Genomic DNA, 26,392 nt, shown 5'->3' on the forward strand with positions numbered 1-26,392 from the left:
TGAAACTATCAGGGTGCATTTAGTCTCCAGCGCCAACATTTTACAGAACTGCCACTTTCCTGGAGTCTCCAGAATTACTCGGTGTCTGGCTCTGAGAGACTTAAGATTCCAAAAAATGATTTAATTAGAATACCATGAAGTATTGTGAAATACTATATATTAAGTCTTTATATATAGGCTTTATGAACAGATTAGAGAGACTCGTGAAGGACCAGCACCACCTCCTCTTGTTCGATGGTTTGAGGAATATATCTTCCAGAATCTGGGATTAAGATTTAGGAGCTCATTTTTATTCCACCTCCTTTCCTGAAAAGTCTGTCTTGCAGAATTGACTAAAAATTAATCTTCACATTAATTACTAATTATTTTGCAATTCTTTTTGTCAGTTCTTCTTGACCTGCTTTTTTCTTCTTCTTTTCTGACCTCATGACCCAGTCAGTATTTTTTGTACAATGGTCAAGTCTTAACTTATCCATTTCTGTATTGCATTTGTGTTTGATATTTCTCATGGGTATTTCATAATTTTCGACCTTACAGTTTGAGTTAAAAGTCTATTTTAGCGCATTTCATCTGTAAAAGAAAACATGCCTAATAATTCTGCACACATGAATATAAGGAGTTTTTCTCTTCCAGCTTTCCTGGACTATTGTATAGCACTCATAAATGATTAAATAAAAAATAATGGTAGTTATTAAGATTTATATGGTTTGGAATTGGTAAAATGTACTTGGAAAAAAATCACAATAAAACAATGTTTTCATGTTTAAGTTTGGAATATTAACTGACATGAATGAATGCTATATAAATATTGTTCATGTTAACATAATGTTTATAAATGAAATCTTATTGTACAGTATTACTAATATATATATTGTTCTGTGAATGTGATTTTAAAGTCTAGATGATTCGGATTAACCCTTTAACTGCCGTATCCTTTAAAACCTCACTGCCAGAGGGATATTGTGAATGCATGTGCTCGCTGGGCACAGTTTACCTGATGCCACCGGGGTGGCGATGGCATTGGTGGCTTGAGCCCGCCATCGCTGCTTGCAGCTATATTTAGGGCTCAAGCCTGGAGGGCGAGAGCCCTATTGTTTTCCTTAGGATTATTTTTTATTATTAGGGCTCAAGCCCAAAGGGCGAGAGGCCTATTGTTTTCCTTAGGATTATTTTTTATTATTATTATTATTATTATTATTTTTTTTTTTTTTTCCAACGTCTCGGGGGCTTTTGGGGCCCTTAACATGCTTAAAAAGTCTTGAAAATTGGCACACAGATTGGAACCTGCGGCCATTAGGGCCGGGCAGAGACTGATACACGGGCGTGGCACAGGGGCTCTACAGCGCCCCCTGGAATATGGAGGGCCATATATCATACATTCTTGCTCGTAGACGTATGAAACTCGGTACACATATAAATCTCATCAATCCAAACAACTTTTGTATTGCATATCATAGGCTCCGCCCAACAGGAAGTTGGCTATTTAGGGTTTAGTATTCAAATTTTTCGTCAAAGTTGTGGGGGCTTTTGGGGTCCTTAACATACTCAAAAACTCTTGAAAATTTGCGCACACTTTGGAATCTGTGGCCTTTAGGAGCCTGCAGAGGCTGGGACCCGGGCGTGGCACAGGGGCTCTACGGCGCCCCCTGGAACACAGTCAAAAATTTTGATGTATAGCTCACACATACTTGCACATATTCATATGAAACTCAGTACACATATAGATCTCATCGTGCCGAACAACTTTCGTATTGCATGTCATAGGCTCCACCCAACAGGAAGTCAGCTATTTAGAGTTATGTAAAAAGTGCATGCTCTGGAATTTGAAATACTTGTCATAGGTTTTTTTCTCGATTGCCGCCAAACTTGGTCAACATGATCTCAAGACACTGGGGATGAAAAATTGCCAGGGGATTTTTGATATCTCGAACGGTTTGCTCGTGGCGAGGCGTTGAAATTATGGCGAGAAATTAGAAACAGGAAGTGTCTAATACCATCCACATACATTTCCTGATTTTAATCAAACTTCATCAGATTATTCGTTGTATGATGTCGATCGCATATATGTGACTATTAGGAGTCAAAGTTATAGCGCCACCAACTGGCAGAAGGAAGTGTGTCATTTTCAAAATGATTTGAATTCAGCATCTTATTATTACTCGATTTGCTTCAAACTTCATCAGAATAATGTTAAAACACAGCTGATATAAATCTGCAAGGGGGATATTGATATCTAAAAATTGTTGCCGTGGCAACATGTCAAACTGGAATACTTCTCAGGTGATTTTGAGGCAAATAACATACTTAGAATTTCACAAAACTCTGAACACACATCAGTATTTCTGATAGGAACTTAAATTGTGAATGGATTTTGGATAGCTTGAATGGTTTTGCCGTGGTGATTTTTTTAAATGACCTTACAAAGGGAATCATTATTGTATTTTTAAATTGCAGCTTCCAAACACGTCAAAGAATTTTTTCATACAGATGAAAAAGTCATTCTGAGGAAATATGCATAGTTTCACGACTTTACAACACTGTATGGATAACAGAAAATTTAAAAACTGTCAGACATCTCATCTCACTCTGTCCCTCTGTTTTAGTATATGTGCTTCAGACTTCCATTGTCTGAGAGAAATAGCGCCCCTACAGGTTCAATTCCCGGACTTTTACTTTCACTTTTAAATCGGTTAAAAATACAAACAAATACTTAGATTTAATTCACACTGACAAGCTAAACCAACATATCTGATTATTACCGGTTCAGGGCTCATGGATAAATTATTTCTGGCCAGAGATACGTGAGAAATAGGAGAGATGAATCACCGCTGTGATCACGAGAGTCTGGAGTAAAGAGCTCAGAGAAAACGAATTTATTCCTGTTTTAAAGCTTTTAAAAATAAATTATTACAGCGATATCACACAATCAACCAATTAGAACACACCAAGAGCTAAATTAAGATGTTTTTGAACTGTTTGTGTGAAAATGAAATATTTGCAGCTGCCTATCTGAAATCACCGCCTCCGATCAGCGCGTACAGTGTCCAGCTCAAAACAAACGAATTTATTCTTGTTTAAGAGCTTTTTTAAATAAAATATTACCACAAATGCACACAATAAACCCATTGTAACACAACAAGAGCTAAATGCAGGTGTTTGTGACCTGTTTAAGTGTGCAAGACTATTTGAAAGCGCGACTGGCAGAATAACATATCTCTTGAGCTGCAGGATTCTGGCTTTCGTCGTACGAACGAACACATCACGGACAAGATTATTTCAAAATACATAATAGCTTGGCGAATATAAACGAAAACAGCCACGTGAACATAAACTGGATCTACTGGATTTGAATATTAAAGTGACCACATTTACCACTTGCTTCTGTCTTCAATTTTAATCTATATAAAAAAGGAAACTCATTCGACTTGGCTGCTTTTTTAATGTGTGCGTATTTATTTATTTACCTTTTTATACATTTTGTATAATTTCATAGTTTGTGTATTACAATTATAAAAACAAAAATAAATTTAGCCACTCACATAGAAATAGCTTAGGCCTTAACCTTTTTCTGACAGTTTTAGGGATTTTTAAAAATCCTAAAAAAAACTTATTTGTGCTGCAAATAATAATTTCAAACTCATTTGATACTGACCTATGACATCCTGTGACATTATATTTATTTTAATTTACATAATCTCATAGATGTAACAGTAAATCTGTTCAGCTCACAGATCAATACTAAGCTGTAATGCAAGCAGAACTTTCACAAATGCTTATGAGTCATTTAAGGATTTGATAACACTGTAAAATAATGTCTAATTTGTTAACATTAGCAAATTCATTGATAACACTTTATAATAACTGCACTCATTAGTAAATAGTCAGTTCATGCTTTATAAAGCCTTGTCCCAATATTAATAGTCAGTAGTAAGCAGTTTATAAATACAGCTATAAATAGCTTGTCCTTGGTTTATAAGCACATTTATTAAAAAGGAGAGTAAAGGGTCAGTTATCTTCCTATGAAAAATAAAAGATAAAAATAAACAAACATCAACAACACAGATTGATACAGAACTCAGAAATTTTATTGTGGATTTATGATAAAATCAGCCTGTAAATGAATTCATACTCCTCCTCATATTACTCCATACTCCTTTTTCAACATGATGCCAATATACTGAGATGTTAAATTGTGAATGGGTTTAGGATAGCTTAAATGGTGTTGCCATAGAGATTTATTAAAGTAACATAAAAAATACAATAGTTATTTTACTATATCTTTAAAATTTTTCATTCTAACTCTTCATATTTTTTTTATAAGTAGAAGTCCTCATTTGAAGGAAGCACAGTAAGTTTCATAGCTTTATCATTTTCAAGAGCCAGCATAAAATTAAAACTATCATAACTTATAAATCAAGCTTGCAATTCTTAGTACCTATAATGGCCACCAGAGGGAGCTATATGATTACTTTTAAATAATTATTGGAGAAACGAGTATGATTTAAATAATTTATAGAAATCTTTCAAATAAAATAATATGTATTTTAGGAATTTTACTGATAAAATGACCCTCACTTAATAACTATTAGAATAATAACTATTCTAATAATAATTAGAATAACAAGCTGAAGTATTGTGAACTGTATATTAAGAATAATTCTTAATAGGCTTTATGGACAGATACGTTTTAAGTGACTCTTGAAGGTTCAGCACCACATCCTCTTTTACCACTGTTTAAAGAATTAATCTTACAGAACAGGTGTGAATGAATTTTGGATAGCTTGAATGGTTTTGTCGTGGTGATTTTTTGAAATAATAGTAAAAAAGGAACCAGTAAAAAAAAGTGCAGCTTCTAAACACTTCAAAAAAAATGTACACATAGAAGACAAGTCATTCTGAGGAAATATGCATAGTTTCATGACTATACAACATTATATGGATGACAGAAAATTAAAAAACATACATCTGATGTCACTCTGTCCCTCTGTCACTGTGTGTGTGTGTTTGTGTGTGTTTTAAGTGAATTAGGTGTGAAACTATCAGTGAGCATTTAGTCTCCAGCGCCAACATTTTACAGAACTGCCACTTTCCTGGAGTCTCAGAATTACAATGTGTCAGGTTCTGAGAGATCTAAGATTCCAAAAAAATATTTAATTAGAATACCATGAAGTATTGTGAAATACTATATATTAAGACTTTATATATAGGCTTAATGAACAGATTAGACTGACTCGTGAAGGACCAGCACCACCTCCTCTTGTTTGATGGTTTGAGGAATATATCTTCCAGAATCCGGGATTAAGATTTAGGAGCTCATTTTTATTCCACCTCCTTTCCTGAAAGTCTGTCTTGCAGAATTGACTAAAAATTAATCTTCACATTAATTCCTAATTCTTTTGCAATTCTTTTGTCAGTTCTTCTTGACCTGTTTTTCTCTTCCAGCTTTCCTGGACTATTGTATAGCACTCATAAATGATTAAATAAAAAATAATGGTAGTTATTAAGATTGATATGGTTTGGAATTGGTAAAATGTGCTTGGAAAAAAATCACAATAAAACAATGTTTTAATGTTTAAGTTTGGAATATTAACTGACATGAATGAATGCTATATAAATATTGTTCATGTTAACATAATGTTTATAAATGAAATCTTATTGTAAAGTGTTACTAAAGTTATATATATATATATATATATATATATATATATATATATATATATATATATTGTTCTGTGAATGTGATTTTAAAGTCTAGATGATTCGGATTAACCCTTTAACTGCCATATCAAGTTCAAGTTCAAGTTCAAGTTCAATTTATTTGTATAGCGCATTTACAACAGCCTCCTGGCTGACCAAAGTGCTTTAACATAAGAGCAAGAATATTACACATACATAAAAATAGACCAGACAAAAAATTTAAAACCACCCATTTCAAAATGTAGCATAACACAGTAGTCAGTACACTAAGGAAAATAAAAAAGTTTTTAGCAAAGATTTAAAAATAGACAAGGAAGGGGCCAGTCTGATCTCTAAAGGCAGGGTATTCCAGAGTCGTGGCCCAGCCACTGCAAATGCACGCTCCCCTCTACGCTCCCCTCTATCCTTTAAAACCTCACTGCCAGAGGGATATTGTGAATGCATGTGCCCGCTGGGCACAGTTTACCTGATGCCACCGGGGTGGTGATGGCATTGGTGGCTTGAGCCCGCCATCGCTGCTTGCAGCTATATTTAGGGCTCAAGCCTGGAGGGCGAGAGCCCTATTGTTTTCCTTAGGATTATTTGTTATTATTATTATTTATTATTATTATTTTTCTTCAAGGTTTCGGGGGCTTTTGGGGCCCTTAACATGCTTAAAAAGTCTTGAAAATTGGCACACACATTGGAACCTGCGGCCATTAGGGCCGGGCAGAGACTGATACACGGGCGTGGCACAGGGGCTCTACAGCGCCCCCTGGAATGCTGAGGGCCATATATCATACATACTTGCACGTAGACGCACAAAACTCGGTACACATATAGAACTCATCAATACAAATAACTTTCGAATTGCATATCATAGGCTCCGCCCAACAGGAAGTTGGCTATTTGGGGTTTATTATTCATATTTGTCGTCAAAGTTGTGGGGGCTTTTGGGGTCCTTAACATACTCAAAAACTCTTGAAAATTTGCGCACACTTTGGAATCTGTGGCCTTTAGGAGCCTGCAGAGGTTGGGACCCGGGCGTGGCACAGGGGCTCTACGGCGCCCCCTGGAATACAGCCATTAATATTGATGTATAGCTCACACATACTTACACGTATTAATATGAAACTCAGTACACATATAGATCTCATCGTGCCGAACAACTTGCGTATTGCATGTCATAGGCTCCGCCCAACAGGAAGTCAGCTATTTAGAGTTATGTAAAAAGCGCATGCTCTGGAATTTGAAATACTTGTCATAGGGTTTTTTGCCGATTGACACCAAACTCGGTCAACATGATCTCAAGACATTGGGGATGAAAAATTGCCAGGGGATTTTTGAAATCTCAAACGGTTTGCTCGTAGTGAGGCGTTGAATTTATGGCGAGAATTGAGAAACAGGAAGTGTCTAATACCATCCACATACATTTCCTAATTGTAATCAAACTTCATCAGATTATTCATTGTATGATGTCGATCGCATATATGTGACTATTAGGAGTCAAAGTTATAGCGCCACCAACTGGCAGCAGGAAGTGTGTCATTTTCAAAATGCTTTGAATTCAGCATCTTATTTTTACTCGATTTGCTTCAAACTTCATCAGAATAATGTTAAAACACAGTCGATATAAATCTGCTGGGGGGATATTGATATCTAAAAATATTGTTGCCGTGGCAACATGTCAAACTGGAATACTTCTCAGGTGATTTTGAGGCATATAACATGCTTAGAATTTCATCAAACTAAGAACACATATCAGTATTAGTGACAGCTAGACACTGGCAAAAGTTCATAAGAGGGCGTGGAAGAGGCACTCTATAGCGCCACCTTTTGTCAAAAGTGGGGGGGTTAGTTTTAGCTACAGACACCAAACTCAGTACAAAAATTGTTCTTATCAAGACGGACAACTTTCTAATTCACAGTCATCAGCTACGACCAACAGGAAGTCGGCTATTTTGATTTGAATGTGGATTGTTTTTTACATTTAGCTGTGAATTAATGCATACTGCTCAGAGGAGAGTAACACTATAAACACCAAACTTGGTGTACATGTTGAAAAAACATTGAGGAACTTAAATTGTGAATGGGTTTTGGATAGCTTGGATGGTTTTGTCGTGGTGATTTTTTTAAATGACAATAAAGATGGAATTATTAATTTTCCTGCATTTTTAAATTCCAAACACTTCAAAACCTTTTTTCATACAGACAAAAAGTCATTCTGAGTAAATATGGATAGTTTCACGACTTTACAACACTGTATGGATAATAGAAAATTAAAAAACTGTCAGACATCTCATATCACTCTGTCCCTCTGTTTGAGTATATGTGCTTCAGACTTCCATTGTCTGAGAGAAATTGCGCCCCTACAGGTGCAATTACCGGAGATTTAGTTTCTCTTTTAAATCGGTTAAAATACAAATAAATACTTGGATTTAATTCACACTGACAAGCTAAACCAACATATATGATTATTATCAGGTCAGGGCTCATTAATAATGGATGTGTGGTCAGTGATACGTGAGAAACACGAGAGATGAATCACCACTCTGAGCAGGAGCATCTGGAATGATGAGCTCAGAAAAAACGAGTTTATTCTTGTTTTATAGCTATTAAAAATAAAGTATTGCAGCGATATCACACAATTCACCAATTAGAACACACCAAGAGCTAAATTAAGATGTTTTTGAACTGTTTGTGTGAAAATGAAATATTTGAGGCTGCCTATATGAAATCACGCCTCCGATCAGCGCGTACAGTGTCGAGCTCAAAACAAACGAATTTATTCTTGTTTAAGAGCTTTTTTAAATAAAATATTACCACAAATGCACACAATAAACCCATTGTAACACTACAAGAGCTAAATGCAGGTGTTTGTGACCTGTTTAAGTGTGCAAGACTATTTGAAAGCGCGACTGGCAGAATAACATATATCTCTCGAGCTGCAGGATTCTGGCTTTCGTCGTACAAACGAACACATCGCGGACAAGATTATTTCAAAATAGCTTGGCGAATATAAACGAAAACAGCCACGTGAACGTAAACCGTTGAGAAATATATCTGAAGTGGATCTACTGGATTTGAATATTAAGTGACCGCGTATACCAGCTGCTTCTGTCTTCAATTTTAATCTATATAAAAAATGTAATTCATTCATCTTGGCTGCGTTTTTAATGTGTGTACGTATTTATTTATTTATTATTTTGCTCTAACAAGAATTAATCTATATTTATTTAAATCAATTACATTTTATTTTACATTTGATTTGTCCATTTCTGCATCTAAACGCCTAAAAACATAAAACATGCTCTATTATACTATTGTTAGCAATTTCTTTATCGTCCAATTTATCTGGTGTACACACTTTTATTTTCATAATAAACTTGTTTGTTAGATTATACACAGTTACAGTGGTCTATAATAAATATTAACAGGTTTTATTCAAGCTGTTTAGAATGATTGCAGTAGGCTAAAAAAACATTGGAAAACAATAACTGTTGTACTTTTTAATATATTTTGTATAATTTCATAGTTTATGCATTATAGTTATAAAAACAAATAAATTTAGCCACTCACATAGAAATCTTAGGCCTTATCCTTTTCTTACAGTTTTAGGAATTTTAAAAAATCGTAAAAAACCTTATTTGTGCTGCAAATAATAATTTCAAACTCAAAAAGTAAATAGTCAGTTCATGCTTTATAAAGCCTTTTACCAATATTAATAGTCAGTAGTAAGCAGTTTATAAATACAGCTATAAATAGCTTGTTTTTGGTTTATAAGCACATTTATTAAAAAGGAGAGTAAAGGATCAGTTATCTTCCTATGAAAAATAAAAAAATAAAAATAAACAAACAACAACACAGATTGATACAGAACTCAGAAATTCTATTGTGGATTTATGATAAAATCAGCCTGTAAATGAATTCATACTCCTCCAAGAAGACACAAGTAGTTCACACCAAACTTTTTTTTTTAACATGAATCCAATATACTGAAGATGTTAAATTGCGAATGGGTTTAGGATACCTTAAATGGTGTGGCCATAGCGATTTATTAAAGTAACATAAAAAAATACAATAGTTATTTTACTATATCTTTAAATTTTTTAATTCCAAACTCTTCATAATTTTTTATATACGTAGAAGTCATCATTTGAAGGAACCACAGTAAGTTTCAAAGCTTTATCATTTTCAAGAGCCAGCAAAAAATTAAAACTATCATAACTTATAAATGAAGCTTGCAATTCTTAGTACCAATAATGGCCACCTGATGGAGCTATAGGATCACTTTTAAATAATTATTGTAGAAACAAGTATGATTTAAATCATTTATAGAAATCTTTCAAAGAAAAATAATATGAATTTTATGTATTTTACTGATAAAATGACCCTCACTTAATTAGAATAACAAGCTGAAGTATTGTGAACTGTATATTAAGAATAATTCTTTATAGGCTTTATGGACAGATACGTTTTGAGTGACTCTTGAAGGTTCAGCACCACATCCTCTTTTACCACTGTTTAAAGAATTTATCTTACAGAACAGATGCGAATGAATTTTGGATAGCTTGAATGGTTTTGTCGTGGTGATTTTTTGAAATAACAGTAAAAAAGTAACCAGTAAATGTCTTTTATTTTTTTAAAGTGCAGCTTCTAAACACTTCAAAAAAATGTACACATAGAAGACAAGTCATTCTGAGGAAATATGCATAGTTTCATGACTATACAACACTATATGGATGATAGAAAATTAAAAAACTATCATAAATCTGATGTCACTCAGTCCCACTGTCACTGTGGGTAATGTGTGTGTGTGTGTGTGTGTGTGTGTGTGTGTGTGTGTGTGTTAAGTGAATTAGGTGTGAAACTATCAGGGAGCATTTAGTCTCCAGTGCCAACATTTTACAGAACTGCCACTTTCCTGGAGTCTCAGAATTACAATGTGTCAGGTTCTGAGAAATCTAAGATTCCAAAAAATGATTTAATTAGAATACCATGAAGTATTGTGAAATACTATATATTAAGTCTTTATATATAGGCTTTATGAACAGATTAGAGTGACTCGTGAAGGACCAGCACCACCTCCTCTTGTTCGATGGTTTGAGGAATATATCTTCCAGAATCCAGGATTAAGATTTAGGAGCTCATTTTTATTCCACCTCCTTTCCTGAAAAGTCTGTCTTGCAGAATTGACTAAAAATTAATCTTCACATTAATTACTAATTATTTTGCAATTATTTTTGTCAGTTCTTCTTGACCTGCTTTTTTCTTCTTCTTTTCTGACCTCATGACCCAGTCAGCATTTTTGTACAATGGTCAAGTCTTAACTTATCCATTTCTGTATTGCATTTGTGTTTGATATTTCTCATGGGTATTTCATAATTTTCGACCTTACAGTTTGAGTTAAAAGTCTATTTTAGCGCATTTCATCTGTAAAAGAAAACATGCCTAATAATTCTGCACACATGAATATAAGGAGTTTTTCTCTTCCAGCTTTCCTGGACTATTGTATAGCACTCATAAATGATTAAATAAAAAATAATGGTAGTTATTAAGATTTATATGGTTAGGAATTGGTAAAATGTGCTTGGAAAAAAATCACAATAAAACAATGTTTTAATGTTTAAGTTTGGAATATTAACTGACATGAATGAATGCTATATAAATATTGTTCATGTTAACATAATGTTTATAAATGAAATCTTATTGTAAAGTGTTACTAAAGTTATATGTATATATATATATATATATATATATATATATATATATATATATATATATATATATATTGTTCTGTGAATGTGATTTTAAAGTCAAGATGATTCGGATTAACCCTTTAACTGCCATATCCTTTAAAACCTCACTGCCAGAGGGCTATTGTGAATGCATGTGCCCGCTGGGCACAGTTTACCTGATGCCACCGGGGTGGCGATGGCATTGGCGGCTTGAGCCCACCATCGCTGCTTGCAGCTATATTTATTATTATTATTATTATTATTATTATTCTTCTCTAAGATGAATCGCATTTTTGAGGGCCTAAACATGCTCGAAAAGTCATGAAACTTTGCACACACCTCAGAACTGGCGAAAATTTACGTCTGATATGGGTTTCAGAAGTGGGTGTGGCAAAATTGCTCAACAGCGCCACCTATACACGTTCAACGGTGTGCGCCTCGAGCTACGTTTCATGTACATGTATGAAAATCGGTATACACATGTAACTCTCCAATACCTACAAAAAAGTATCTTGGAGCAAAATCCGAAACCCAACAGGAAGTCGGTTATTTCTAATATTATGAGCAAATTTTGTGTCATTTTTGTCATTTCCATGCGTTGTATTTTAACGAACTCCTCCTAGAGATTAATTCAGATCAACACCAAATTTGGTATGCCTAATCTAAAGGCCTTTGTGATGTTAAATTGCGAAGCTTTTGAGTTTTCGTTGAAGGGCCTGTGTGTGGCGGCCTGGCGAATTTCGATGATTCGCATGAAAAAGGAAGTTGCTATAACTCAGACATACAATGACCAATCTGCCCCAAACTTCACATGTTGGATGAGACTCCTGTCCTGAACAGTTTGACATGACCATATTCAGTTATAGTCATAGCGCCACCTATTGGCAACAGGAAGTGACATATTTTACGCTGCGACAAACTACTCCTAGAAATTTTTGACATCAATGTCTTTTTTGTCGTCAGTCTAATCTAAAGGCCTGTACGATGTTAAATTGAGAAGATCTTGAGTTTTCGTTAAAGGGCGTGTCCATGGCGCCATGTCAAAGTTCGATGTCTCGCCATGGGAGTAGAAGTTGCTGTAACTCAGTCATAAAATATCAGATCTTGCCCAAACTTCAAATGTTTGATAAGAGAACTGACCTGAACACATCTGGAGGCTAATATTCCATTGGGTGTGGCAAAATGGCTCGATAGCGCCACCTATACATTTTCAATGGAGTGCGCCTCGAGCTACATGTCATATACATGTACGAAAATCGGTAAACATATGTAACACACCAATAGCTACAAAAAAGTCTCTTGGTACGAAATCCGAATCCCAACAGGAAGTCGGTTATTTTTAATTTTCCCTGCAAAATTGGTGTTGTTTTTGTCATTTTCAGGGGTTGTATTTTAACGAACTCCTCCTAGAGATTTATTCAGATCAACACCAAACTTGGTCAGTGTAATCTAAAGCCCTTTGCCATTTTAAATTGCGAAGGAATTGAGGTTTCGTTAAAGGGCGTGTCCATGGCGGCCTGACAAATTTCGATGATTCGCCGTGAAAAATGATGGTGCTATAACTCACACATACAATGTCCAATCCGCCCCAAACTTCACATTTTTGTTAAGACTCTTCACCTGAACAGATCTACATGCCAATATTCAGTTATAGTCATAGCGCCACCTATTGGCAACTGGAAGTGACATATTTTACACTGTGACAAACTACTCCTAGAAATTTTATGACATCAATGTCTTTTTTGTGGTCAGTCTAATCTAAAGACCTGTGTGATGTTTAGTTGTGAAGATCTTGAATTTTTGTTAAAAGGCATGTCCATGTCGCCATGACGAAGTTCGATGTCTCGCCATGGGAATAAAAGATGTTATAACTCAGGCATAAAATGTCCGATCTTGCCCAAACTTCACATGTGTGATAAGGGTCCTGGCTTGAACACATCTGAAGGCCAATATTCCATTATAACGATAGCGCCACCTGCTGGCAACAGGAAGATTGGCACACATATGGAATAAACTTTGATATATTGCACTTATATTTATGAGTTTAAATGCATATTTCTCAACGTTCACCTTTTTACTAAAGCCACACGATGGCGGTGAACCCGGGTGCGAGGGCCCGTTCATCGCTGCTTGCAGCTTTAATTATTATTATTATTAGGGCCCGAGCACCGATGGTGTGAGGACCCTCTTGGAATTGCTCCGTTTATTATTATTATTATTATTATTAGGGCCCGAGCACCGATGGTGTGAGGACCCTCTTGTTTCTGTGTTGTTTATTATTATTATTATTATTATTATTTTTCTGAAACTTTCTCGAAAAGTCATGAAACTTGGCACACACGTCAGAGCTGGAAAAATATTAGGTATGCAATGGTTTGCTAAGGTGGGTGTGGCAAAATGGCTCGACAGCGCCACCTATAAATTTTCAACGAAGTGCATCTTGAGCTACGTTTCACGTTCTTGTATGAAAATCGGTACACACATGTAACACACCAATATCTACAAAAAAGTCTCTTGGTACGAAATCCAAATCCCAACAGGAAGTCAGTTATTTTTTTTTTCTCATCCGAAATTTTGTCATTTTTGCCATTTCCGGGGGTTGTACTTTAACGAACTCCTCCTAGAGATTTATTCAGATCAACACCAAAGTTTGTCAGTGTAATCTAAAGGCCTTTGCGATGTTAAATTGCGAAGATCTAGAGTTTTCGTTTGAGGGCGTGTCTGTGGCGGCTTGGCGAATTTCGATGTTTCGCCATGAAAAATGAAGTTGCTATAACTTAGACATAAAATGTCCAATCTGCACCAAACTTCACATGTTTGATAAGACTCCTGACCTGAACAGATCAACATTCCCAAATTTAGTTATAGTCATAGCGCCACCTGCTGGCAACAGGAAGTGAATGCCTTACGCTGCAATGAACTACTCCTAGAAATCTAATAAAATCTAAATTGTGTTATGGTCAGTTTAATCTAAAGGCCTTTGCGATAGTGAATTGTGATTATCTTGAGTTTTTGATAAAGGGTGTGTCCTTGGCGACGTGACAAAGTTTGATGTCTCGCCATGGGAATAAAATTTGTAACTCAGGCATAAAATGTCTGATCTTCCCCAAACTTCACATGTTTGATAAGAGTCCTGGCCTGAACACAACTGAAGGCCAATATTCCATTGGGTGTGGTGAAATGGCTCCATAGCGCCACCTATACATTTTCAACGGAGTGCACCTTGAGCTATGTTTCACGTGCATTTACAAAAATCGGTACACACATGTAACACACCAATACCTACAAAAAAGTCTCTTGGTACGAAATCCGAATCCCAACAGGAAGTCGGTTATTTAGAATTTTCTCTGCAAAATTGGCGTTTTTTTGCCATTTTCAGGGGTTGTACTTTAACGAACTCCTCCTAGAAATTTATTCCGATCAACACCAAACTTGGTCAGTTAAATCTAAAGGCCTTTGCAATGTTAAATTGCGAAGATCTTGAGGTTTCGATAAAGGGCGTGTCCATGGCGGCCTGACAAATTACGATGTTTCACCATGAAAAAGGAAGTTGCTGTAACTCAGACATACAATGTCCAATCTGCCCCAAACTTCACATGTTAGATAAAACTTCTGCCCTTAACAGATCTACATGCCCATATTCAGTTATAGTCATAGCGCCACCTGCTGGCAACAGGAAGTGACATGTTTTATGCTGCGACAAGCTACTCCTAGAAATCTTTTGACAGAAGTGTAATTTTTTTGTGGTCAGTCTAGTCTAAAGGCCTGTCCAATGTTAAATTATGGAGATCTTGACTTTTTGTTAAACGGCGTGTCCATAACGCCTTGGCACAATTTGATGTCTCGCCACAGCAAGAGAAGTTGTTGTAACTCAGGCATAAAATGTTCGATCTTCCCCATACTTCACATGTTCGATAAGAGTCCTTCCCTAAACACATCTGAAGGCCAATATTCCATTAAAATGATAGCACCACCTGCTGGCAACAGGAAGATTGGAACTTATATGGAATATAATTTGATATATTCCAATTATATTTATGACTTTAAATGCATATTTCTCACCGTTCACCTTTTTACTAATGCCACTCGCTGGCGGTGAGCCCGGGTGCGAGGGCCCGTTCATCGCTGCTTGCAGCTTTAATTATTATTATTATTCTTCTCTAAGATGAATCGCATTTTTGAGGGCCTAAACATGCTCGAAAAGTCATGAAACTTTGCACACACCTCAGAACTGGCGAAAATTTACGTCTGATATGGGTTTCAGAAGTGGGTGTGGCAAAATTGCTCAACAGCGCCACCTATACACGTTCAACGGTGTGCGCCTCGAGCTACGTTTCATGTACATGTATGAAAATCGGTATACACATGTAACTCTCCAATACCTACAAAAAAGTCTCTTGGAGCAAAATCCGAAACCCAACAGGAAGTCGGTTATTTCTAATATTATGAGCAAATTTTGTGTCATTTTTGTCATTTCCATGCGTTGTATTTTAACGAACTCCTCCTAGAGATTAATTCAGATCAACACCAAATTTGGTATGCCTAATCTAAAGGCCATTGCGATGTTAAATTGCGAAGCTTTTGAGTTTTCGTTGAAGGGCCTGTGTGTGGCGGCCTGGCGAATTTCGATGATTCGCCATGAAACAGGAAGTTGCTATAACTCAGACATACAATGACCAATCTGCCCCAAACGTCACATGTTTGCTGAGTCTCCTGTCCTGAACAGTTTGACACGACCATATTCAGTTATAGTCATAGCGCCACCTATTGGCAACAGGAAGTGACATATTTTACGCTGCGACAAACTACTCCTAGAAATTTTTGACATCAATGTCTTTTTTGTCGTCAGTCTAATCTAAAGGCCTGTACGATGTTAAATTGAAAAGATCTTGAGTTTTCGTTAAAGGGCGTGTCCATGGCGCCATGTCAAAGTTCGATGTCTCGCCATGGGAGTAGTTGTTGTTGTAACTCAGTCATAAAATATCAGATCTTGCCCAAACTTCAAATGTTTGATAAGAGTACTGACCTGAACACATCTGGAGGCTAATATTCCATTGGGTGTGGCAAAATGGCTCGATAGCGCCACCTATACATTTTCAATGGAGTGCGCCTCGAGCTACATGTCATATACATGTATGAAAATCGGTAAACATATGTAACACACCAATAGCTACAAAAAAGTCTCTTGGTACGAAATCCGAATCCCAACAGGAAGTCGGTTATTTTTAATTTTCCCTGCAAAATTGGTGTTGTTTTTGTCATTTTCAGGGGTTGTATTTTAACGAACTCCTCCTAGAGATTTATTCAGATCAACACCAAACTTGGTCAGTGTAATCTAAAGCCCTTTGCCATGTTAAATTGCGAAGGAATTGAGGTTTCGTTAAAGGGCGTGTCCATGGCGGCCTGACAAATTTCGATGATTCGCCATGAAAAATGATGGTGCTATAACTCACACACACAATGTCCAATCCGCCCCAAACTTCACATTTTTGATAAGACTCTTCACCTGAACAGATCTACATGCCAATATTCAGTTATAGTCATAGCGCCACCTATTGGCAACTGGAAGTGACATATTTTACACTGTGACAAACTACTCCTAGAAATTTTATGACATCAATGTCTTTTTTGTGGTCAGTCTAATCTAAAGACCTGTGTGATGTTTAGTTGTGAAGATCTTGAGTTTTTGTTAAAAGGCATGTCCATGTCGCCATGACGAAGTTCGATGTCTCGCCATGGGAATAAAAGATGTTATAACTCAGGCATAAAATGTCCGATCTTGCCCAAACTTCACATCTGTGATAAGGGTCCTGGCTTGAACACATCTGAAGGCCAATATTCCATTATAACGATAGCGCCACCTGCTGGCAACAGGAAGATTGGCACACATATGGAATAAACTTTGATATATTGCACTTATATTTATGAGTTTAAATGCATATTTCTCAACGTTCACCTTTTTACTAAAGCCACACGATGGCGGTGAGCCCGGTTGCGAGGGCCCGTTCATCGCTGCTTGCAGCTTTAATTAGGGCCCGAGCACCGATGGTGTGAGGACCCTCTTGGAATTGCTCCGTTTATTATTATTATTATTATTATTATTATTATTATTATTATTATTCTCCAAAATGAATCGCATTTTTGAGGGCCTAAACATGCTCGAAAAGTCATGAAACTTTGCACACACCTCAGAACTGGCGAAAATTTACGTCTGATATGGGTTTCAGAAGTGGGTGTGGCAAAATGGCTCAACAGCGCCACCTATACACGTTCAACGGTGTGCGCCTCGAGCTACGTTTCATGTACATGTATGAAAATCGGTATACTCATGTAACTCTCCAATACCTACAAAAAAGTCTCTTGGAGCAAAATCCGAAACCCAACAGGAAGTCGGTTATTACTAATATTATGAGCAAATTTTGTGTCATTTTTGTCATTTTCCATGCGTTGTATTTTAACGAACTCCTCCTAGAGATACATTCAGATCAACACCAAATTTGGTATGCCTAATCTGAAGGCCTTTGCGATGTTAAATTGCGAAGCTTTTGAGTTTTAACACACCAATACCTACAAAAAAGTCTCTTGGTACGAAATCCGAATCCCAACAGGAAGTCGGTTATTTAGAATTTTCTCTGCAAAATTGACGTTGTTTTTGCCATTTTCAGGGGTTGTACTTTAACAAACTCCTCCTAGAGATTTATTCAGATCAACACCAAACCTGTTCAGTGTAATCTTAAGCCCTTTGCGATGTTAAATTGCGGAGGTCTTTAGATTTCGTTAAAGGGCGTGTCCATGGCGGCCTGACAAATTTCGATGTTTCGCCATGAAAAATGAATTTGCTGGAACTCAGACATACAATGTCCAATCTGCCCCAAACTTCACGTTAGATAAAACTTCTGCCTTTAACAGATCTACATGCCCACATTCAGTTATAGTCATAGCGCCACCTATTGGCAACAGGAAGTGACATGTTTTACGCTGCGACAAACTACTCCTATAATTTTTTTTAGATTAACATATATTTTGTGGTCAATCTAATCTAAAGGCCTGTGCAATGTTAACTTGTGGGGATCTTGAGTTTTGTTGAAGGGCGTTTCCATGGCGCCATGACAAAATTTGATATATTCCAATTATATTTATGACTTTAAATGCATATTTCTCACCGTTCACCGTTCACCTTACTAAAGCCACACGATGGCGGTGAGCCCGGGTGCGAGGGCCCGTTCATCGCTGCTTGCAGCTTTAATTAGGGCCCGAGCACCGAGGTGCGAGGACCCTCTTGTATCTGCTTTGTTTATTATTATTAGGGCTCAAGCCCGAAGGGGCGAAGAGCCCTATTGTTCTTCTAAGGATTATTCTTATTATTTTTTTTATTTTTTATTTAACCTTCCGGGGGTTTTTAGGGGCCTTAACATGCTCAAAAACTCTTGAAAATTGGCACACACATTGGAATCTGCGGCCATCAGGACGCCGCAGAGGCTGGGACCCGGGCGTGGCACAGGGACTCTACAGCGCCCCCTGGAACACCTTCAGAAATCTTGAACCATAGCTCACACAGACTTGCATGTATTTATATGAAACTCGGTACACTTATAGATCTCATTGAGCCGAACAACTTTCACACTTTATGTCATAGGCTCCGCCCAACAGGAAGTCAGCTATTCAGGGCTGTTTAAAAAAAGCATGCTCTGGAATTTGAAATACTCCTCTGAGGTTTTCAACCCGTTCGCCACGAAACTCGGTGAACATGATCTCAAGACATTGGGGACGAAAAATTGCGAGGGGATTTTTGATATCTTGAACGGTTTGCCCGTAGCGAGGCGTGGAAATTATGGCGAGAAATGAGAAACAGGAAATGTCTAATAACATCCACATACATTTCCTGAATTTTATCAAACTTCATTGGTTTGTTCGTTGTATGATACCGATCGTATATATGTGACTATTAAGAGTCAATGTTATAGCGCCACCAACTGGCAGCAGGAAGTGAGTCATTTTCAAAATGTTTTGAATTCAGCATCTTATTTTTACTCAATTTACTTAAAACTTCATCAGAATAATGACAAAACACGGCCGATGTAAATCTGTTGTGGAGATATTGATATCTGATATGGCGTTGCCATGGCAACGTGTCAAACTTGAATGTTCTGTTATGATGAGTTTGAGGCAGACACCAACCTCAGATTTACATGAAACTAAAAACACATATCAGTATTAGTGATAGCTAGACAATGGGAAAAGCTTTTAAAAGGGCGTGAAGGAGGCATGCTATAGCGCCACCTTTTGTCAAAAGTGGGGGGTTTAGTTTTAGCTACAGACACCAAACTTGGTACATAAATTGTTCTTATCAAGACGGACAACTTTCTAATTCACAGTCATCAGCTACGAAGTACAAATCAAGCTTGCAATTCTTAGTACCAATAATGGCCACCAGATGGAGCTATAGGATTACTTTTAAATAATTATTGTAGAAACGAGTATGATTTAAATCATTTATAGAAATCTTTCAAAGAAAAATAATATGAATTTTATGTATTTACTGATAAAATGACCCTCACTTAATTAGAATAACAAGCTGAAGTATTGTGAACTGTATATTAAGAATAATTCTTTATAGGCTTTATGGACAGATAAGTTTTGAGTGACTCTTGAAGGTTCAGCCCCACATCCTCTTTTACCACTGTTTAAAGAATTTATCTTACAGAACAGGTGCGAATGAATTTTGGATAGCTTGAATGGTTTTGTCGTGGTGATTTATTGAAATAACAGTAAAAAAGTAACCAGTAAATGTCTTTTATTTTTTTAAGTGCAGCTTCTAAACACTTCAAAAAAGAACATAGAAGACAAGTCATTCTGAGGAAATATGCATAGTTTCATGACTATACAACACTATATGGATGATAGAAAATTAAAAAACTTTCAAACATCTGATGTAACTCTGTCCCTCTGTCACTGTGGGTAATGTGTGTGTGTGTGTGTGTGTGTGTAAGTGAATTAGGTGTGAAACTATCAGGGAGCATTTAGTCTCCAGCGCCAACATTTTACAGAACTGCCACTTTCCTGGAGTCTCCAGAATTACTCTGTGTCAGGTTCTGAGAGATCTAAGATTCAAAAAAATGATTTAATTAGAATACCATGAAGTATTGTGAAATACTATATATTAAGACTTTATATATAGGCTTTATGAACAGATTAGAGTGACTCGTGAAGGACCAGCACCACCTCCTCTTGTCCGATGGTTTGAGGAATATATCTTCCAGAATCCGGGATTAAGATTTAGGAGCTCTTTTTTATTCCACCTCCTTTCCTGAAAGTCTGTCTTGCAGAATTGACTAAAAATTAATCTTCACATTAATTCCTAATTATTTTGCAATTCTTTTTGTCAGTTCTTCTTGACCTGTTTTTTTCTTCTTCTTTTCTGACCTCATGACCCAGTCAGCATTTTTTGTACAATGGCCAAGTCTTAACTTATCAATTTCTGTATTGCATTTGTGTTTGATATTTCTCACAGGCTTTACAGAGTTAAAACTCTTTTTTTAGCGCATTTCATCTGTAAAAGAAAACATGCCCAATAATTCTGCACACATGAATATATGGAGTTTTTCTCTTCCAGCTTTCCTGGACTATTGTATAGCACTCATAAATGATTAAATAAAAAATAATGGTAGTTATTAAGATTGATATGGTTTGGAATTGGTAAAATGTGCTTGGAAAAAAATCACAATAAAACAATGTTTTAATGTTTAAGTTTGGAATATTAACTGACATAAATGAATGCTATATAAATATTGTTCATCTTAACATAATGTTTAGAAATGAAATATTATTGTAAAGTGTCACTAAAGTTATATATATTGTTCTGTGAATGTGATTTTAAAGTCTTGATGATTCGGATTAACCCTTTAACTGCCATATCCTTTAAAACCTCACTGCCAGAGGGATATTGTGAATGCATGTGCCCGCTGGGCACAGTTTACCTGATGCCACCGGGGGTGGCGATGGCATTGGTGGCTTGAGCCCGCCATCGCTGCTTGCAGCTATATTTTTTTTATTATTATTATTATTATTTTTTTTTTCTAACGTTACGGGGGCTTTTGGGGTCCTTAACATGCTCGAAAACTCTTGAAAATTGGCACACAGATTGGAACCTGCGGCCATTAGGGTCGGGCAGAGACTGATACACGGGCGTGGCACAGGGGCTCTACAGCGCCCCCTGGAATACTGAGGGCCATATATCATGCATACTTACACGTAGACACATGAAACTCGGTACACATATAGATCTCATTAAACCAAACAACTTTCGTACTGCATGTCATAGGCTCCGCCCAACAGGAAGTTGGCTATTTAGGGTTTATTATTCATATTTTTGGTCAAAGTTGTGGGGGCTTTTGGGGTCCCTAACATACTCAAAAACTCTTGAAAATTTGCACACACTTTGGAATCTGTGGCCTTTAGGAGCCTGCAGAGGCTGGGACCCGGGCGTGGCACAGGGGCTCTACGGCGCCCCCTGGAACACAGTCATAAATGTTGATGCATAGCTCACACATACTTGCACATATTCATATGAAACTCAGTACACATATAGATCTCATTATGCCGAACAATTTTCGTATTGCATGTCATTGGGCTCCGCCCAACAGGAAGTCAGCTATTTAGAGTTATGTAAAAAGCGCATGCTCTGGAATTTGATATACTTGTCATAGGTTTTTTACTCGTTTACCACCAAACTCGGTCAACATGATCTCAAGACATTGGGGATGAAAAATTGCCAGGGGATTTTTGATATCTCGAACGGTTTGCTCGTGGCGAGACGCTGAAATTATGGCGAGAATTGAGAAACAGGAAGTGTCTAATACCATCCACATACATTTCCTGATTTCAATCAAACTTCATCAGATTATTCATTGTATGATGTCGATCACATATATGTGACTATTAGGAGTCAAAGTTATAGCGCCACCAACTGGCAGAAGGAAGTGTGTCATTTTCAAAATGCTTTGAATTCAGCATCTTATTTTTACTCGATTTGCTTCAAACTTCATCAGAATAATGTTAAAACACAGCCGATATGAATCTGCTGGGGGAAATTGGATATCTAAAAATATTGTTGCCGTGGCAACATGTCAAACTGGAATACTTCTCAGGTGATTTTGAGGCAAATAACATGCTTAGAATTTCATCAAACTCAGAACACATATCAGTATTAGTGACAGCTAGACACTGGCAAAAGTTCATAAGAGGGCGTGGAAGAGGCACTCTATAGCGCCACCTTTTGTCAAAAGTGGGGGGGTTAGTTTTAGCTACAGACACCAAACTCAGTACAAAAATTGTTCTTATCAAGACGGACAACTTTCTAATTCACAGTCATCAGCTACGACCAACAGGAAGTCGGCTATTTTGATTTGAATGTGGATTGTTTTTTACATTTAGCTGTGAATTAATGCATACTGCTCAGAGGAGAGTAACACTATACACACCAAACTTAGTGTACATGTTGAAAAAACATTGAGGAACTTAAATTGTGAATGGGTTTTGGATAGCTTGGATGGTTTTGTCGTGGTGATTTTTTTAAATGACAATAAAGATTGAATTATTAATTTTCCTGCATTTTAAAATTCCAAACACTTCAAAACCTTTTTTCATACAGAAAAAAAAAAGTTATTCTGAGTAAATATGCATAGTTTCATGACTTTACAACACTGTATGGATAACAGAAAATTAAAAAACTGTCAGACATCTCATATCACTCTGTCCCTCTGTTTGAGTGTGTGTGCTTAGACTTCCATTGTCTGAGAGAAATAGCGCCCCTACAGGTGCAGTTACCGGATTAAAAAAGGGAGGAGACTGTCTTTTGGTTTCACTTTTAAATCGGTTAAAATACAAATAAATACTTGGATTTAATTCACACTGACAAGCTAAACCAACATATATGATTATTATCAGGTCAGGGCTCATCAATAATGGATGTGTGGTCAGTGATACGTGAGAAACACGAGAGATGAATCACCGCTCTGAGCAGGAGCGTGTGGAATGATGAGCTCAGAAAAAACGAGTTTATTCTTGTTTTATAGCTATTAAAAATAAAGTATTGCAGCGATATCACACAATTCACCAATTAGAGCACACCAAGAGCTAAATTAAGATGTTTTTGAACTGTTTGTGTGAAAATGAAATATTCACGGCTGCCTATCTGAAATCACTGCCTCCGATCAGCGCGCACAGTGTCACAAGTTCAAAACTAACGAATTTATTCTTCTTTAAGAGCTTTTTAAAATAAATTATTGCCATAAATGCACACAATACATCCATTATAACACAACACGAGCTAAATGCAGGTGTTTGTGACCCGTTTAAGTGTGCAAGACTATTTGAAAGCGCGACTGGCAGATTAACATATATCTCTCGAGCTGCAGGATTCTGCCTTTCGTCGTAAGAACGAACACATCACGGACAAGATTATTTCAAAATACATAATAGCTTGGCGAATATAAACGAAAACAGCCACGTGAACATAAACTGTTGAGTATTAAATCTGAAGTGGATCTACTGGATTTTAATATTAAGTGACCGCATATACCAGCTGCTTATGTCTTCAATTTTAATCTATATAAAAAATTAAACTCATTCATCTTGGCTGCTTTTTTAATGTGTGTACGTATTTATTTATTATTTTGCTCTAACAAGACTTAATCTATATTTAATTAAATCAATTACATTTGATTTTACATTTGATTTTTCCATTTCTGCATCTAAACGCCTAAAAACCTAAAACATGCTCTATTATACTATTGTTAGCGATTTCTTTATCGTCCAATTCATCTGGTGTACACGCTTTTATTTTCATAATAAACTCGTTTGTTAGATTATACACAGTTATAGTGGTCTATAATAAATATTGACAGGTTTTACTCAAGCTGTTTAGAATGATTGCCGTAGGCAAATTTTTAAAAATGTAAATCCCAAAAAAAAAAAAAAAATTGTAAATAAATAAAAAACATTGGAAAAGAATAACTTGTACTTTTTTATACATTTTGTATAGTTTCATAGTTTATGCATTATAGTTATAAAAACAAACAAATTTAGCCACTCACATAGAAATCTTAGGCCTTATCCTTTTCTGACAGTTTTAGGGATTTTTAAAAATCCTAAAAAACCTTATTTGTGCTGAAAATAATAATTTCAAACTAATTTGATACTGACCTCTGACATCCTGTGACATGATATTTATTTGAATTTACATAATCTCATGGATGTAACAGTAAATCTGTTCAGCTCACAGATCAAGACTAAGCTGTAATGCAAGCAGAACTTTCACAAATGCTTGTAGGTCAATAAAATCATTACAAAACACTTACAAATCATTTAAGGGATTTGATAACACTGTAAAATAATGTCTAATTTGTTAACATTAGCAAATGCATTGATAACACTTTATAATAACTGCACTCATTAGTAAATAGTCAGTTCATGCTTCATAAAGCCTTGTCCCAATATTAATAGTCAGTAGTAAGCAGTTTATAAATACAGCTATAAATAGCTCATTTATTAAAAAGGAGAGTAAAGGGTCAGTTATCTTCCTATGAAAAAAAAACAAAAAAAAAAAACAAAACAAACAACAACACTGATTGATACAGAACTCAGAAATGTTATTGTGGATTTATGATAAACTCAGCCTGTAAATGAATTCATTCTCCTCCAAGAAGACACAAGTAGTTCACACCAAACTGTTTTAACATGAAGCCATATACTGAAGATGTTAAATTGCGAATGGGTTTAGGATACCTTAAATGGTGTGGCCATAGAGATTTATTAAAGTAACATAAAAAAATACCATAGTTATTTTACTATATCCTTAAAATTTTTAATTCCAACTCTTCATAATTTTTTATATACCTAGAAGTCATCATTTGAAGGAAGCACAGTAAGTTTCATAGCTTTATCATTTTCAAGAGCCAGCATAAAATTAAAACTATCATAACATATAAATCAAGCTTGCAATTCTTAGTACCAATAATGGCCACCAGATGGAGCTATAGGATCACTTTTAAATAATTATTGTAGAAACAAGTATGATTTAAATAATTTATAGAAATCTTTCAAAGAAAAATAATATGAATTTTATGTATTTTACTGATAAAATGACCCTCACTTTATTAGAATAACAAGCTGAAGTATTGTGAACCGTATTTTAAGAATAATTCTTTATAGGCTTTATGGACAGATAAGTTTTGAGTGACTCTTGAAGGATCAGCACCACATCCTCTTTTACCACTGTTTAAAGAATGTATCTTACAGAACAGGTGCGAATGAATTTTGAATAGCTTGAATGGTTTTGTCGTGGTGATTTTTTGAAATAACAGTAAAAAAGTAACCAGTAAATATCTTTCATTTTTTTAAGTGCAGCTTCTAAACACTTCCGAAGACAAGTCATTCTGAGGAAATATGCATAGTTTCATGACTATACAACACTATATGGATGATAGAAAATTAAAAAACTATCATACATCTGATGTCAATCTGTTCCTCTGTCACTGTGGGTAATGTGTGTGTGTGTGTGTGTGTGTGTTAAGTGAATTAGGTGTGAAACTATCAGGGAGCTTTTAGTCTCCAGTGCCAACATTTTACAGAACTGCCACTTTCCTGGAGTCTCAGAATTACAATGTGTCAGGTTCTGAGAAATCAAAGATTCCAAAAAAATGATTTAATTAGAATACCATGAAGTATTGTGAAATACTATATATTAAGACTTTATATATATGCTTTATGAACAGATTAGAGTGACTCGTGAAGGACCAGCACCACCTCCTCTTGTCCGATGGTTTGAGGAATATATCTTCCAGAATCCGGGATTAAGATTTAGGAGCTCATTTTTATTCCACCTCCTTTCCTGAAAGTCTGTCTTACAGATTTGACTAAAAATTAATCTTCACATTAATTCCTAATTATTTTGCAATTATTTTTGTCAGTTCTTCTTG

General features: G+C 36.0%; 1 long non-coding RNA gene across 1 annotated transcript in view; it reads left to right on the plus strand.

Annotated features, from left to right (window-relative positions):
* Window positions 1-1,826: 1,826 nt before the first annotated feature.
* LOC127971702 (uncharacterized) overlaps window positions 1,827-26,392 on the plus strand; it is a 32,132-nt gene continuing 7,566 nt past the window's right edge. The window contains exon 1 of the long non-coding RNA XR_008156894.1: window positions 1,827-1,841. This is a non-coding gene — a long non-coding RNA (uncharacterized LOC127971702). The remainder of the gene's footprint in view (window positions 1,842-26,392) is intronic.

The sequence above is a fragment of the Carassius gibelio genome, chromosome B14 (assembly GCF_023724105.1).
Source record: "Carassius gibelio isolate Cgi1373 ecotype wild population from Czech Republic chromosome B14, carGib1.2-hapl.c, whole genome shotgun sequence".
Classification (NCBI taxonomy): Eukaryota; Metazoa; Chordata; class Actinopteri; order Cypriniformes; family Cyprinidae; genus Carassius; species Carassius gibelio.